General features: G+C 38.8%; 1 protein-coding gene across 12 annotated transcripts in view; it reads left to right on the top strand.

The window, feature by feature from the left end:
* ROBO2 (roundabout guidance receptor 2) overlaps positions 1–15,120 on the top strand; it is a 1,044,784-nt gene that overhangs the window by 629,780 nt on the left and 399,884 nt on the right. The gene's annotated exons all lie outside the window — the stretch shown is intronic.

Below are 15,120 nucleotides of genomic sequence, written 5' to 3'. Positions count from 1 at the left end.
AAAGAGGCTTGACTTGGGAATGGTTCCCTATTGCCAGCGTCGACCTGCTCTCATCTTCTTTTAAGTTAAGCATTAGCCTTAGGCTGGTTTTCTCTATTTTTTTACAAGAGTTTCTATGAGTATTTCATTTGCCATGTCTGTATGATTTACAGTGCCTACTTATTCTTGAAAACTTATCTTTATAGGCCTGATACTCCAAAGTGCTGTATTGCCCAGTGTGATGCAACCATACTTCTAAGATGATGTTCTCTCTCCATTCCATTTCACCTTTATGTAAATAATAATATAGGCTTAAAGGCAATATTTTAGTTGCCGTATGCACAGAGGCATATCAGTCACTTCAATTTAAAAGTCAAATTTAATTTTTGTCATGTTTCTGTTATTTTACCCAAAGACTTGTAATTGAAAGACTTTATTTGGATGACAGATTTTTCCCTTTTCGTAGGAAACAAGGCAAATAAAACATTAAAAATAGATAAAATTGAGGTTTTAAAGGTAGGGCATATTCTCCTTACCTTGTATAAAGAAAAGAAACAAGCCCTTGTTTCACAACTGTCTTTGACGTCGTTCTTCATGGCGTGCTCAGTAAATCCGTAGCATAAGGATATTATTAAATCAATACAGGGATGGCTATTATAAAAACTGATTTAAAAGATGGCTGTGCCCTGTGGATGCATTCCAGATAATAACTTGACCCTCTCTTTCCTTTATACTGTCCCTCAGTGACCTCTGCCACCTGCATACACTTTTGTTGCATTCCTCTCAGCTCCTAATCGTGCATTAGCACCAACTGTTTCTTTGGTGTGGAGGAGGCAGCAGATGTGGCACTGGTGCTTTGTAGGTTCTTTGACTCCTGTTAATGGTTAGACACAGTGGCCCTTTTCTTCTTTTATGAATATCTGCAATATCTTCAGATTGAGCTGGCTTAGTGTAGTGGTGGCTGTTCTGGAGAATGGAAGACTCTCACAATATGGCCATAGGTCACCAGTGTCTGGGGTTCTTCCTGTTTATGGTAAACAACAAAGTGTTTAAAAGTGCGATAACTTTCACTCAGTGGAAGTTACATATGACTTATTTGAAAACTGAAACAAGCAAACACACCTGAGTTCTGAAAACAAGTGTCAGTTTGCATTGTTTAAGTAATATGAAAGAAAATAATTTCTGCTTGTGCTTCGCTCATTGTAGAGTGGGTTAGGTCTCTTGAGACAGGCCATGTAAAATAAGGTTCTTCTGCAGACATGGGTATTAAGTGTAGGTCTGTGAGCAAACTGACTCGAGAATTACCTTAGCATGCAAAAATTACTGTATTTAGTAATTTAGTTTAGTTTTTTTCTAAGCATTTTCACAGTGTAATGTATTCTCCCTTCTGCTAGGTTTCTATTTACTACTATATTGCTTGAAATATGTCTTTCAAGTAGATTATGTTCCTATTCATGAGTTAGTAAAAGTACAGTGTATGATAGCATGGTATGGGGTGTTTTGTTTTGGAGCTGCTAAGGAGTGCTGCTGGTCAGTAAGAGGAGGTTGTAGACATCTGCTTGAGAGTTTCGATTTTAGTTCAGCGTAAACTGAATTTATAGACTTGTGAATTTATTTTAGTCTCTGCTTAGGCTATTTACATTCTGTCACAAGATAGCTTTGGAAACCTGTTGTTCTTCTTGTATTATTTTCTCCTAATAGTACCACTATTTAATGTGGTACTGCCTGGGAAGATCAGAATGTCTTGCTTTGTGCTGACAATTGGAAGTTGCAATGGAAGGGCCAGAGCTCTCCTGTTTGCTCTTTGAAACAAGCATAGGGAGGCTCTAATGTGTTAACTAAGTTTACTGGAACTGCTTTGAGGCAATTTGTTTGGGACTACTCAGACAGAAAAGAATTATAGAATGTTCTGGGTTGGAAGAAGAATCACAGAAGGGTTTGGGTGGGAAGGGACACTAAAGGTCATCCAGTTCCAATGTCCCTGCCATGGACAGGGACACTTTCCATCAGACCAGGTGGCTCAGAACTCCATCCAACCTGGCTTTGAGCACTTCCATAGATGGGGCATCCACAACTCCTCTGGGCAGCAAGGTCTGTAAGAAAAACAAGTACTTCGCAGACAAGCTCAGAGAGAGCTTTTATGACTCCGGTATGTTTGGCCACCTACTTTAGAGAGAATTTGCATTTGGCTTTGGATGTTCAAATGTTCACTTGTTTCTTGTATCACAGTATTTTTTCAAGGTGAAGAGGGTTCTACTTAATGTTTTAAGCTATAAATGGGTTTGGTTTATGAACAAAACTGTATGTATCTATGTATGTCTGTATTACATATGTATCTATACCTTTGTGTATAAATCCAGTGATATGTGCTGTGAAGTTTTCTCAAATTGTAAGTCTTCAGTGGTACGGAGGGTTCTTTGCCATTCTTGTTTGTCTTTCTCCCCAAATATGATTTGCTTTATAGGTAAAATTCCATTGCATTTATTTTAATTTCAAAACCTAAGTATCATTACTCAGACACTACACTGTAGTTTGCTCATCTGATGAGTAAAATTGTAATAATGCCCTTATTGAAGCTACTGACTCAAAGTAGTGCCCTTGCATTCCTTTTCATAAAAAAAGAATAATTCTATTTTTGCTTTACATATTCCTTGCATAGTTCCCACTGCTGCTAAACTTTCATTTCAAATCCAGTTTATAAAACTAGGAGAGATTCAATGTATTTTACGATCGTACTTTTTCTAATGATTGTCTCCCTCTGCCAGATTTCCATGGAGTGGTTTTAGATTGACACTAAAAATGATCACAAATGGTATGATTTTCCCTGACCATCTTTTCTGATTCTGTGTACGTGGCTAAGGAGTGGCAGATGAAACAGGAGAAGCAAGGGACTGCATATTTTAGTGTGATGAAATATTGTGTAGTAGATGAGACACAGGATTTAGGAAATGGGGATTATTATGTGTAATTCTACTATATATAGTGTATCACAGCCTGTTAGCTGGGAAAACAAAAGGCAAATTTGCTTGGTTGTCCATGCTATCATGTAGATGAATCATTGGTTGACATCTGTAAATAAAGGGACACCATAGATAGCAATAAACTGATTTAAAGAAAGGCATCAACTGGTTTGCCACAGGGATCTTTTTATTTGGATTATGTCTTGTTTAACATCTTCGTTAATAATCTGAACGAGTGGGTAAACTGCATGCTAATTAAATTCACAGATGATACTAAGCGGGGAGGTGTTGCAAACATAGGGTGGCCAGATTTTCTAAGTGAAAATCTGGACCACCTGTCATGGCAGGCAGAGAGAGGAAGGTTTTTAGCAGGGGTGAGAGAGGGGGTGTGCACAGAAGGACTTGACAGCTTGTGGGAGGGGAAGAAAGAGTGCCCACTCCACCCCCTCCTTAACCAAGCACACCCTCTCTTTCCTTCTTCAGCATCCTCTGGCTTGGATCAATTGTATTTATACTGTTTGCTTATTATAAAAATAATTATAAAAAATTTACTAGGTACCTATTAGCTGATAAGTGAAACCTCTTATTCAGGTGTAGATGCGAAAAATTGAGAGGAGGGGAGGAAGGAGTAGTAAGCTCCAGGCAAATGATCCTGGTAAGCTCATTTTTCAGCTACTGAAAATTTCAATGACACAAGTAATTTTTTCTTATTTTTTTAAGGTGAGGGTTGCAGGCTGACCCCTCCATGTTAGTCTTTTATATTGTCCTTAAAAATGGGAAGCAACAAATTTTTTATATAATCTGTAATGGCAAAAGGGCATTATGCCTCCCTCTGAGGACTGTTAATAGCTGATCTTGTGTTAGTGGTTGTGGGCCAACAAGAACATAGCTCATGATGCAATGGACTGAGTGCCAAGTGAAAGTTTTATTTCCTCCTTTTGTTCCTGCTTATGTGTGATAGAAGCTACTCTTGTTTCTTCTCCACTGGCCCAGCTTGTTCTTTCTTGTGCTTCCCTCACTATTTATTAAGTGCCTGTTGTGTTTTCATCATTTCTCTTCACTTAACATTGCTTGGGGAGCACAAGTGGCACATTGAATGTTTTCCTTTCTGTCTTCCAGGATTCTGAGTAACAGACTTGAAAAAACTTTCTAACTTTGGCCATCCATGATGACATGAACACCTGAATGATGAAACCCACTTTTTGCTGAATATATCATCAGCCTTTTGGAGATGGCATAGCACTGATCAAGGGGAAAAATCAACATTGTGTTCTTAGTGAGGCACCCAGTTTTAAAGCAGTAGTACTTATTTTTCTGTATATTGTGTGGGGCTGAGTTTTACCTATCCTTGGCTGAGAAGGTTAGCTTCATCGTTTTCTCCTCCTACTTAGAATGTGTATGGGATGACCTGTGGACTGTACTGTCCTGGGGACAGTTTTGAGGAAGAAGTTTTCCATAGTCAGAAAATTTGGCTTTGTTTGTAGTTGTAGCATTGTGAAAGTTAATTTACTTGAGAGAGGATGTGTAGTTTTGGCAAAACAATATGCTTTCTAGTATTCTCAGCATCCTGCACTTTCTTGGAATTTTGTTTGGACAGCCCCCATGTTCTCTGCATATTCAATGTCAGCAGTGCCAAAACTCAGGCAGTCCAATATCGTGTGTAGATGTTTGTTATGTATTTAGCTGTAATGCAGTTTGGGGTTTGTTACCACAAACAATAGATGGTTCAAAGTGTAATGGCCATGTGAGTAATGAGGAGCATGTCATGCTGCCTTCTTGAAGCGTTCCACTCTTGGCTTTTGTTTCCCAGGCATCTTTCCCTGGCAGTGTTATGCAAATTAACCAATTAATGACAGACAAAATGGCCTTCCTGCATCGCCATGCTTGTAATAAGAAGGGCAATGCTGTAAGTCACGTACCTATTCAGCGAGCTCTGTAGGCCACTGCCAGGGCATGATTAGCCTGACTGTGGAAGACAATTGCAGAGGCATCTGCTCGGTTAATTTTGAGAGAAAATTTACCAGATGGAGGCTGAAGATTTAAGTGATTAGAAGGTAGTAGATTGGAATACAAATTGGATTAAAAGAAATTAGATTGATATAAATCGAATTGAGTCACAACAGTTTGTGTTGTTTGTACCAAGGGGCAATGGATTATGGGAGAAGCAGATGCTCCAATGAGATAGGAATTAATGTGGCTTTGACGGTCCATCTGGGAAGGCCTGAATATCGAGTACATCCCTAATCTCTCTCTCCATTTATCAATGCCATAATGTTAATTAGTACTTCATTCATTAAGTTACTTACAGAGGAAAAAATCTCACCCCTAGCCCCTCTCTGCTTGAGGATTTGTTACTGTGCCAAGAAATGGAAATCTCCCTTTAGCTGAGCTAGTTACAGTTGACTGTTAACACTAGACCTGTGTCATTTTCTTCAAAAGCTGCTTTTGCCCTAAAAAAAAATTATTGGGCTTTGTTTTGCAATAAACTGGTCTTGATAAATCCAGCAGCATAGTTCCTGAAATCGTGCCTTGATCCCTACAGCTGGCTACCACTAATAAGCCTCCTTCTCACATATTAAATAAGGTACAATGTTTTTATTTCATATAGTTGCACAGCATTGTGGCTAATGATCAAACTTTAGCTATGACATTAATAGTGGGAGAAATCTAAGAAAGTTTGTTTGTGCACCTCAAAGGTCTTGGGTAGAGAAATGTGTGTGGAAGAAAAGTGCTGTACCTGAAGCACCTGACATGGGGCTTGTCCTCAGGTGTGCAAAACTGGCTGATGACAGAACTGTTGGATTTTAAATACATTTCTCTTACTCTAGAAGACAAATATTTGGGGTTTTTTTTGACTCTGAAAGGTGACCCAAAATCATAACTTGAGTTTTTTCACTGGATGGGAAAAAATAAAAAAGGAAAAAAAAAATGCCTGTAAAATGGTTAGCAAATATACCAGGATTGTGAAGGAACAGGAGTTAAATTCTTTTTTGAGCCACGGTCTTCTGCTAATGAACATGAGGTAATAAATCCGAAGAGGTGCACACAGAGGTGTGAGGCAGAGCAGGGCTATGTCATGATACTCACATAGAGTGCAAACACTGGCAAATGCTGGTCTCCATGTGAGCACCACTGTAGTGTCAACCTTAAACTTTTTCTTGTATTTTCCCATAAATATTTGATTTGTTTTCCTTCATGGCAAGAAGCTTTGATTCTACTTCACTTAGAAAGCTAACTGTAGCTGCAGTCCTTTAGTTATTACTCAGATAAATATTAGATATAAAAACATGTTACTGTTCTGTTTCTGGAACCTAAAATGTCAAAGATATCTACAAGACTGTGTCTCACATTATGTTTATATGTTCTGGGGGAAATAGATTCACTGCAAACTAGTTTTGCAGAAGAAAGGGTTCTTTTATCATGTTTGAGGGGTTTTTATCTGTTGAAAATAAGTCATTAAAAAAAAAGAACCTGTCTCCTGAAAAAATTATGATTTGTACGTCTAAGCAGAGAGTGTAGTAGGCATGGGCAGGCAAGAGGTTGGAATGGAGCAGAACTGGGACAGCTGAATCAAGATGATCAAAGGGATACTCTGTGCCATATGTCATCATATGCTCAGCAATAAAAACTCATGGAAAGGATGATAAAGGAGGGACATTGATGGTTGTGGCATTTGTGTTCTCAAGCAACAGTCCTGCATGCTGAGGCCCTGCTTGCCAGGAAGTGCCTGGACATCTGTTTGCTGATGAGAAGTAGTAAATGGATTCCTCTTTTTTTGCTCTGCTTGTATTCACAGCTTTCCCCTTCCCTTTTAGCTGCCATTATCTCAATCCACAAGTCTCTTGCTTTCCTTCTACTTTCTCCCTATCCCATGGGAGAGGGTGGTGAGTGAGCATCTGGATTTGGCTGTCATGTGGGGTCAACCTACCACTGTAAAGACAGAATTTTATTTCCTTAGTTTATCTAGACAGCATTTGTTATATTTACTAAGATAATGATTTAGAAGTCTAAGGTTACAGCCTGAAAAGGTGGAATCTACTTCCTCTGTAGTTTCTCCTTACTTCATCTACTGCTATTTTCACAAATTTACTTGCTTACAGTGAACACTTTTGAGAACTGCCTGGGAGTTTTTGTTTGTTTCACCTACTGTGCTGCCAGACACTCTTATTTCTGTGCTTCTGCATACTGCTGTTTGATCTAGAAAAACATGGAGTAAATAAATTATATGCTGGAAAGAAGCTCTTAGAAGGTCACAGCAGTCCCCTTGCCATTCCACATCTCTGAGAGGTGGTTGTTTATCAGTAATCCATGCTCCACTGGTAGAATTCACAGAGATCTCTATAAAAACAGGATAGACAACAGAGGTTTCTGAATCAGTGTCTGCAACTTTACTGTTTATAAATATCTCCCTCTTTTTAATATAGAAAGGGTAAAATAATAGTGCAGAAAGATCCTTGTGAAATGCATATTCCTTGAAAGGCAAGATTCTTCCACTAGCAACAGCAAGGTCCAAGAAAACCTCTCCCTGGACTTAGGCCTTCAGCCTAAAGTACTAGGAAAGACTTTCTTAATGTGTGCCAGCTTTGGGTGTAAATATGTGGAACAGAAAAGGTGAGAGAAAAATCACTGAGGGTTGCTTAAAAAAAAAAAAAAAATCCATAAATTGGCAGAGATACTTGGAGTGTTTGTGTTCTGTCACCAGGCCCAAAAATGTTAAATCCCATTTTGGCTGCAGAAGTTGCAGAATTGTTTTGTTATCTAATGGGACAGATAACTGGACGGCAGGAGAATGAAAGGAGAAAAGATTCACCTTGTAAATAGAGTTGATGAACTGTTTTGGATTAAAAACAAAGTCATTAGCTACAGGTGTAATAGTAACAAGGTAGAAAAATGGCATTAAAATACAGATTATGAGGTAGGTAAGGCATTGGGAAACATCCATGGAGAGAAAAAAAAAAAAAGGAAAGGGACAAGGAAAAGGTGGTGTTTTTTGTGTTTTGTTTTTCCTGGAGGGAGGGAGGGACACACACATCGGAAAGGGTTTTGGGGCAGAGGATCTCCAAATACTCCCTTAACAGAAAATGCTGTCTCAGATGGTATAGATACACACACACGCACGTATATCTATATATATTTAATATATAAAATATATATATTTTTATACATGAAAGTATGTATAATTGTGCTACAAATGCATCAGGAGAAACTAAAGTTAGGGCACTTAGATGGTTTTGCACAAATTTGAATTACGTGTTGTTTCTCATTATTAGTGGTGAGAACTTCCTTATAGATACAAAGAGAGTCAATAATATGACCTCAGATATCAGTGTGATAACCATTGAAAAACTTGTGACATTTTGGTGATCAAACAAAAAAAAAAGTGCAGTAAAGTATGTTTACTTTCTACACATGGGAAAACCAACCACACAAAAAAGCCAAACACCAACTTCTAAATATATAAAAAGACAAATGCATACTGTAAAGCACCAGTTGTGGTCTTTTGTGCTTGGGGTATATGAGGTGTTTATAAACCTGACCTATATAGGCAGAAATTGCATGTGACTGAATTTTCTGTAGAAGCTGTTTTTTTTCAAGCATTGGGTGTCTGAATGAGTTTTTAAAATACCAGCTAGCAAAAGGTGAAATGAAGGAGCAATTACAAACATACCCCTAAGTCTTGTAATGCCTGTACTTAGTCACCTGATTCTTTTTCACTGACATAGGTAGCAGAGATACAGCTGTGAGGAAGTTCATACTTATTCCAAAAACCTTCCACTTTTGAGCATATGAAGGCTTATTTACTCAATATGGGGTGAGAAAAAGTAGGATTAGAAGCTTTCTTCACAGAGCTTGATCTATATTTTCATCCATGGATATTTGGAAAAAGTTTCCCAAACTAGTTGAAGCTTCCAAAGAGTCTTTGACAAATCACAAAGATAGTAGTCTGTAGATTTCTAAACCAAGATATTACAATGAGTTTTTGATGCTTGTCATGCTACTTTAAATTTTATTGCAAGCTTTGCTGCAAAATTAATATTCATTGACTGATAGTTACTGGGAACTTTACAAAAGGTTACTTTAGGATGTTTTGGTCAAGTTTTAAGTCAAGTATTGATATTGTGTACTTTTAATTCCCTAGACATTCACAACTGGTATGGTTGAGGGAGTCTTTGTGACCAGTGTTAGCAGAGAACATAGTGGCTGTAGGGTAAAATTCAGAACCTAAAAGTTAAAATGCCTGCTGTGCTTATAGTAGGAATCCCTCCCTTCCTCAAAATATTATTTTAAGACTGCTTCAGATGGATGAATTTATTTACAAATGTAGTCTGATTTCACCGATTGTAGCAATTTTATTCTAATCTGAGAACTATTTGACTCATGGTTCTCGAAGGGATCTGCACTAGGTTGTCATTTAAAGGCTTTTTTATAGGTGTTGTTTTACCTTAACACTGTTAAAATTGATGTGTTTTTCTAATTGCTCATTTTTAAAGCTTTTAGATGTATCTTTTAATGTTGCCTTGGATGGTCAACATCATCTATCAATATCAAGTTTTAGACTTTGGATAGCTTGTGGTTATCAACCCTTCCATGCAAAAGCAGAGTTTACCTGATCCTGATTAGCGATTGGTTTCTCCAGTGGTATCAGGGAAGCTGCACAGTTTCTCTTTGCCCGGCTTCTAAGGAGCCATTGCCAGTTCCCCAGTGCTATGATAACATTCCCCTTGTAGAATAAATTACTGTGCTGTCTAGAAGCAATGTCTGCTTTTTTACCTTCCATCCTTGACCTGAAAACGAGCTGAAAGATGTTTGTTAGAGCCAGGCATACACTTATGCTTTGGTTTGTTAAATTACAGAGTGATTTGGAAAGGCTCCCAAGGGAAGAGCTGTTGTGCTTGAGTTCTTCTGGATAAAAAGAGAAAGATTGTTTGGTTTGTTTTTTTTTTTTTTCTTCTCTTTGATGCTTTTGTTACATGCTGTGTATGTATCATAGAATAATTTGGATTAGAAGGGACCTCTAGAGACATATGCACACATGTACACATAAACGTTTTCCTTTTTGCTTTTCATAGCTGGAAGTGTTCCTCTTGCCTCCCTGTTTTCTTGATTTCTAAAAGTAATTTTTATAATCTCATTATTTAGAGTCAGTGAACATTCATGAAACCCACACTTGAACTGGAGCAGCTATTCTAGTTTAAAAAGCCAGAGCTTTTTTGGGAGAGAGCCTACAAGTGATGGTGGTTTGGGTTTGCTGGGGTGTTTGTGTGTGTGTGTTGGTGTGTTATTAAGCAAATAATTGTCTGTTATCTTCTTTCAGGGAGCATAGCTCTGGTAGTTATTTTACTTCTCGACTTGAACTCTAAACCATACTGCTTTGCAATAAACAAATCGATGTAACTTTCTCATTGAAGCAGTGACTTGTATTTATAACATCACTTTTCACCAGGGGAAAAAAAGATTAATCATTCGCCTGTGAATCTATATTCCAGTTTTCAGGGCTATTGTGCTCACTCCTCCTGTCTTGACTGCATCTCTAACATGCTATTCCTTCCCAGGCAGTGTGCTGGAAATAAATTTTGAGGTGTGGTAAGACTCTGCAAAAAAGTGAAATGTGATGCTAGAATGCTGGTATGTGAGGAGAAAACAATTGAAGAAAAGTGAATCTGAGTAAAATTGCATTAAGCCTTTATGTCAAATTTGGAATGCTTCCCCTGAAATAATTTTATACAAGGAATAGGGTGCTTATACTGTGACACTGGATTGTTGTCCACGTTAAAAAAAAAAAAGGAATTTTATGTTTGCAGTGTTTCTTCAATAGTAAAGTTGATTACACCTTGCTTAGCAAAGTCTCAGTTTCATAGAAGAGAAACTTAATGAAATCACCTTCAATAAGATTTGGTCAATGTTTTTAATGACAGTTATTGATCTTTCTTGTCAGCATTTCCTGCTTTTCCTTCTTGGCAGACACATTCTATAGGAAAGGTGACTTATCTGCAGGCACATGTCCTCGGGAAGTTAGGATATGTTGCTTAATGGATTAATTTTGCTCAAGGAAAAGCTTTCAGAGGACCTTGTCATAGCTGACATAGGTTTTTGAACAAAAACCTTACCTTGGAAACAGTCATATCACTGAAGTCCTTTCCCATCTGCCAAATCTCAGAGGAGGGGGAGAGACTGTAAAGTGTAAATTCTCAAAATGCCGTCTTTGCCGTGTCACTTTGCCTAGAGGAGTGCATGTTGGATAATCAGCCTGGTGCCAATGCATCAGCCTCTATTCCAGTTGAGTTTTCTCATTATCTTGACTTTTTTGCATGTTATCTTTTGTTCGAACTAAGATGGGACTGACTGGATTTCTACTTGCGATCTCTGCTTGCCTTCAGTCAATTCTGTGCCTAAAAGGGTGGTGAAAGCAACAGACTTATTCATTACATCAAACAAATGTGTGCCGTAAGTGTTTCTGATAAGTACTTCTCATGTGGAACGAGGCATACGAAGAAGTGGGAAAATGAACAGTGACTGTCCTTCAATAGATTTAACTAAGTAGCTGTGGGATTGTCTTTGTAGAGTCTGCGTAAGTCAAAAAAGAACTGGAGCCTGGTCATGTGACAGATCTGATGAAGCCAAAAGAGATTCTACAACTGCTTCTATAGCTGTCCATACATTTAAAGCGCATTATTCTTTTAATTGGGATTTTAATACCTTAATTTGTTTCATTTCTTCCTAATTAATGCAGTGAAAATAAACCAAGATTCTAGCATAAAAGAAGGTTCTTTGGCATTAAATATAACTTTGGAGCTGTTCTCTATGTAGAATCAAATGTACACAGACCCTTTCCTTCCTGCATGTACAGCTTTCTGTTGTAGGAGATTTATTTTTTCCTATCACAGTTTTGCTTCTTGATAAACAGTCCTTTTGCACAGTATCAGGGAGAACATGTGTTGTTGGCAAACTCTTGGAGGGAATGTGTTCAAAATGCTAGCAGAAGCATGAAACAACTAATAACTCATATGAGGAGCAGCTGAGGGACCTGGGGGTGCTTCCAGCATCCAAAGCCCTGTGGGCAGCAGGGCAGGGAGGGGATTCTGCCCCTCTGCCCCGCTCTGCTGAGACCCCACCTGCAGTGCTGCATCCAGCTCTGGGGTCCCAGCACAGGAAGGACAGGGACCTGCTGGAGCCAGCCCAGAGGAGGCCACCAAGGTGATCAGAGGGCTGGAGCAGCTCTGCCATGAGGAAAGGCTGAGAGAATTGGGATTGTTCAGCCTGGGAAAGAGAAGGCTTTGGGGTGATCTGACTGTGGCCTTTCAGTACCTGAAGGGAGCCTACAGGGATTGAGACGAATATTTTACAAGGGCTTGTAGTGACAGGACAAGGGGGTATGACTTAAACTGAGAGTAGGTTTAGATTAGATATTAGGAAGAAATTCTTGACTGTGAGGATGATGAGGCATTGGAACCCTCCTCCGGACTCACTCCAACAATTCTAATATTGTAGGAATTTTGGTTTTGCCCACCAGCATGTAGTAGCTCATGTGAAGTCATTGCAGTTTATCACAGTAAAGACTTAAGGACTCTTAAATTCAGGGGTTGGCTCACATGCTCTGTGCATGCACAAAATGGGAATCCTGGAGGGAGGAATGGAGAAGGAAGCTGTATGGGTACTTCAGGAAACACCACAGCTGTCTGCTCAAGAAGGTCGGGGTGCATCTTGCTCTGCAGTAAAAGTATCTTCTTCCCAGACAGCTCAAGGGGTTAATAGAATTTCTGTTCATTCCAAGTGAGGTTGTACTCGTAAGAGTATTAGGGGGGACCATAGTGAAAGAATCAAAACTAGAATCAAACACCACTTGCATCTGTCACTTTCTGACACTCAGTGTCTAGAGACAGGCAATGGAGTCAAAGTTTTTGGTTTCCTTCCTTTGTTATTTCTAAATCAGCACAACCTTTGGGAATACCTGTTGCTGCTCAGTGCACTTTGGATGGAGGGAGTTTCACGTGCTCTGTGATCGATCCTGCGTGTGTTTTGCTTCCCCTCTCCTCTAAGTGCATGATGAGGGGAATTCCTTGCAGCCTCGAACAGCTGAAGGTACACTCAGCCAGGAATGTGTGGTCTGATCCCCCCTTCAAACACCTCCTGAGCCTTTCTCCTTGCACATTGGCATCATCCCTGGTGCCCCAATCTCAACCCTCTCTTGTGCACAACTGTTTAATTAGGATAGAGTGAGTAAGCACCAGTTTTGTGATAAACATCAGTACTGAAGAGGAAGAATCATCCTTACTGTGACCTGAGGAGGGATTTTTAATTAGGTTGTATAAAGTACAAGGTTGAACTTTTTATGGGAGAAAGCCTTTTGCGCAGCTTTGAATATGGCCTGTAAGTCTGTATAGGATATACTTCTAGGAGTTCTGAACACTATCAACAAACCTTTGTGTACAAGAAAACTAATATTTTGGATTTGTATTTTGCATTTCTTGCTACTAATTTTGTTACCCTGTGTTACAACTGAATTTTGATAAATAGTTATCTGTTCACTCCCTCTCAAGTCTCAGAAAAACCTCCGCTTTCCTTTTCTTCCTGATACTGTTAATAGAAATTTCTTAACACAACTAGTGGGATTTTGTTAGTTTTTTGGGAGTAAGCCATGAATTAAATTGGTAGAATTGTGTCTGGAGTACTATAAATATAAATGTTTCTAACCAGTGTATGAAGTTGACTTTTTAGTCCCATGTACTGTCAGATGTTTATCTTTAATGGTAATTTCAGTATTTTTCAGTATTGTGTATGGGGTTGTGGACTAGGGTTATTTTTTAACTGCAGATTCTCCTGTTAGTTTTTAAATATTTTTTTTTTCAGTAGAAGGGAGAATAAAATATATCTTCCAAATGTGCCATAGGTTCATCTGTGCTTAGCTATAGATTGCTTTTTTCATGTACAGGCACTGCAGATTATGCATTTCTTTGCTGTTCTGGTAATAGAATCTGGAAGCCACTGAAAGAGCCAAATTGTGCAACAGCAATGTAACACTTAACTACTACGGCAAGCCTTAGTTTAATGACCTGAGTGTTAGTAAAACAGAAGTCCAAAGGTGGATTCACTCTGTTGAATGGATCCTTATGCCTTCCTCATAACTTTTGCAATAAATGAGGCATTGAAAATATTTTAAAGTATGTAGGGCCTAGAATATAATTAAGACATTGATGTTAAATTGCTTTTCTCTGACTTAGCAAAACTTCTGATCAGAAAGTTGAGACAAATGTTTCATAACCTGCAGAAGCTGGTTTACCTTGTATCTTAAAAGTGTGGATCAATTGTAGCAGCATGGCAGCTCCACTCAAAGGATTTTCAGGATCCATGCTAGAAAAATTTATTCTTGAGACCCAATGAAGAGGCACAAACTGCTGTGACTGTTGCAGAAATATTTTGCCAGGCTCATGTGGTCTAATTAGCTCTGCAGGAGTGGAGAGTGTCTGTACCATTAATATTGAAGGAAGTGTTCAGGGCCAGGTTGGATGGGACTCTAAGCAACCTGGTCCAGTGGAAGGTGTCCCTGCCCACGGTAGGGGATTGGAATGAGATGATCTTTAAGGTCCCTTCCAACCCAGGCCATTATGTGATTGTCTACCTATATTGTAAGGTCCCTTCCAACCCAGGCCATTCTGTGATTGTCTACCTATATTATATTTATGTGTGTGTGTACATACATGCAATCCTGAAACTGAAAATTTCTAAAGTGAACTGACATTTGAGATTTCCCTTTTGGCTTTCTTTTTTCTCCTTCTCTTTCTGTAGCGGGACTGTTTGTGGAAAAGGTATACAAAGCATACAAATAAAACTGCAAAGAACTGTTAATTAATGGGGAGGGTAAGATACAGTGGGTTGGGATGTCCTCCTACTGAATCTGGCAGATGAAAGGATGAGAAGAAAGTAGCTATAAGGGGAACCTGGAAGCACATAGTGATCTAGAGTAACTGTAAATAAGATTACCAGAAAAAAAAATAGATTGTCATGCGTGTATGTGTAAGGGATCCTCCTCTAAGTGCAGTCTGCATCTGGTATAGGTTTGATGATGCTATAGAGGGTTATATCTGTCATCCATCTCAGGTCTTTAGGTAGGGGAGTGTCTGATACAGTCTCTGATATCAGACAAAGAAATTTCATATGTGTACAGGTTTTTTGTTTTTGGGGT

This window comes from Corvus brachyrhynchos, unplaced genomic scaffold (genome assembly GCF_000691975.1).
Source record: "Corvus brachyrhynchos isolate BGI_N302 unplaced genomic scaffold, ASM69197v1 scaffold152, whole genome shotgun sequence".
Classification (NCBI taxonomy): domain Eukaryota; kingdom Metazoa; phylum Chordata; class Aves; order Passeriformes; family Corvidae; genus Corvus; species Corvus brachyrhynchos.
This window is presented reverse-complemented; position numbering and strand designations above follow the sequence as displayed.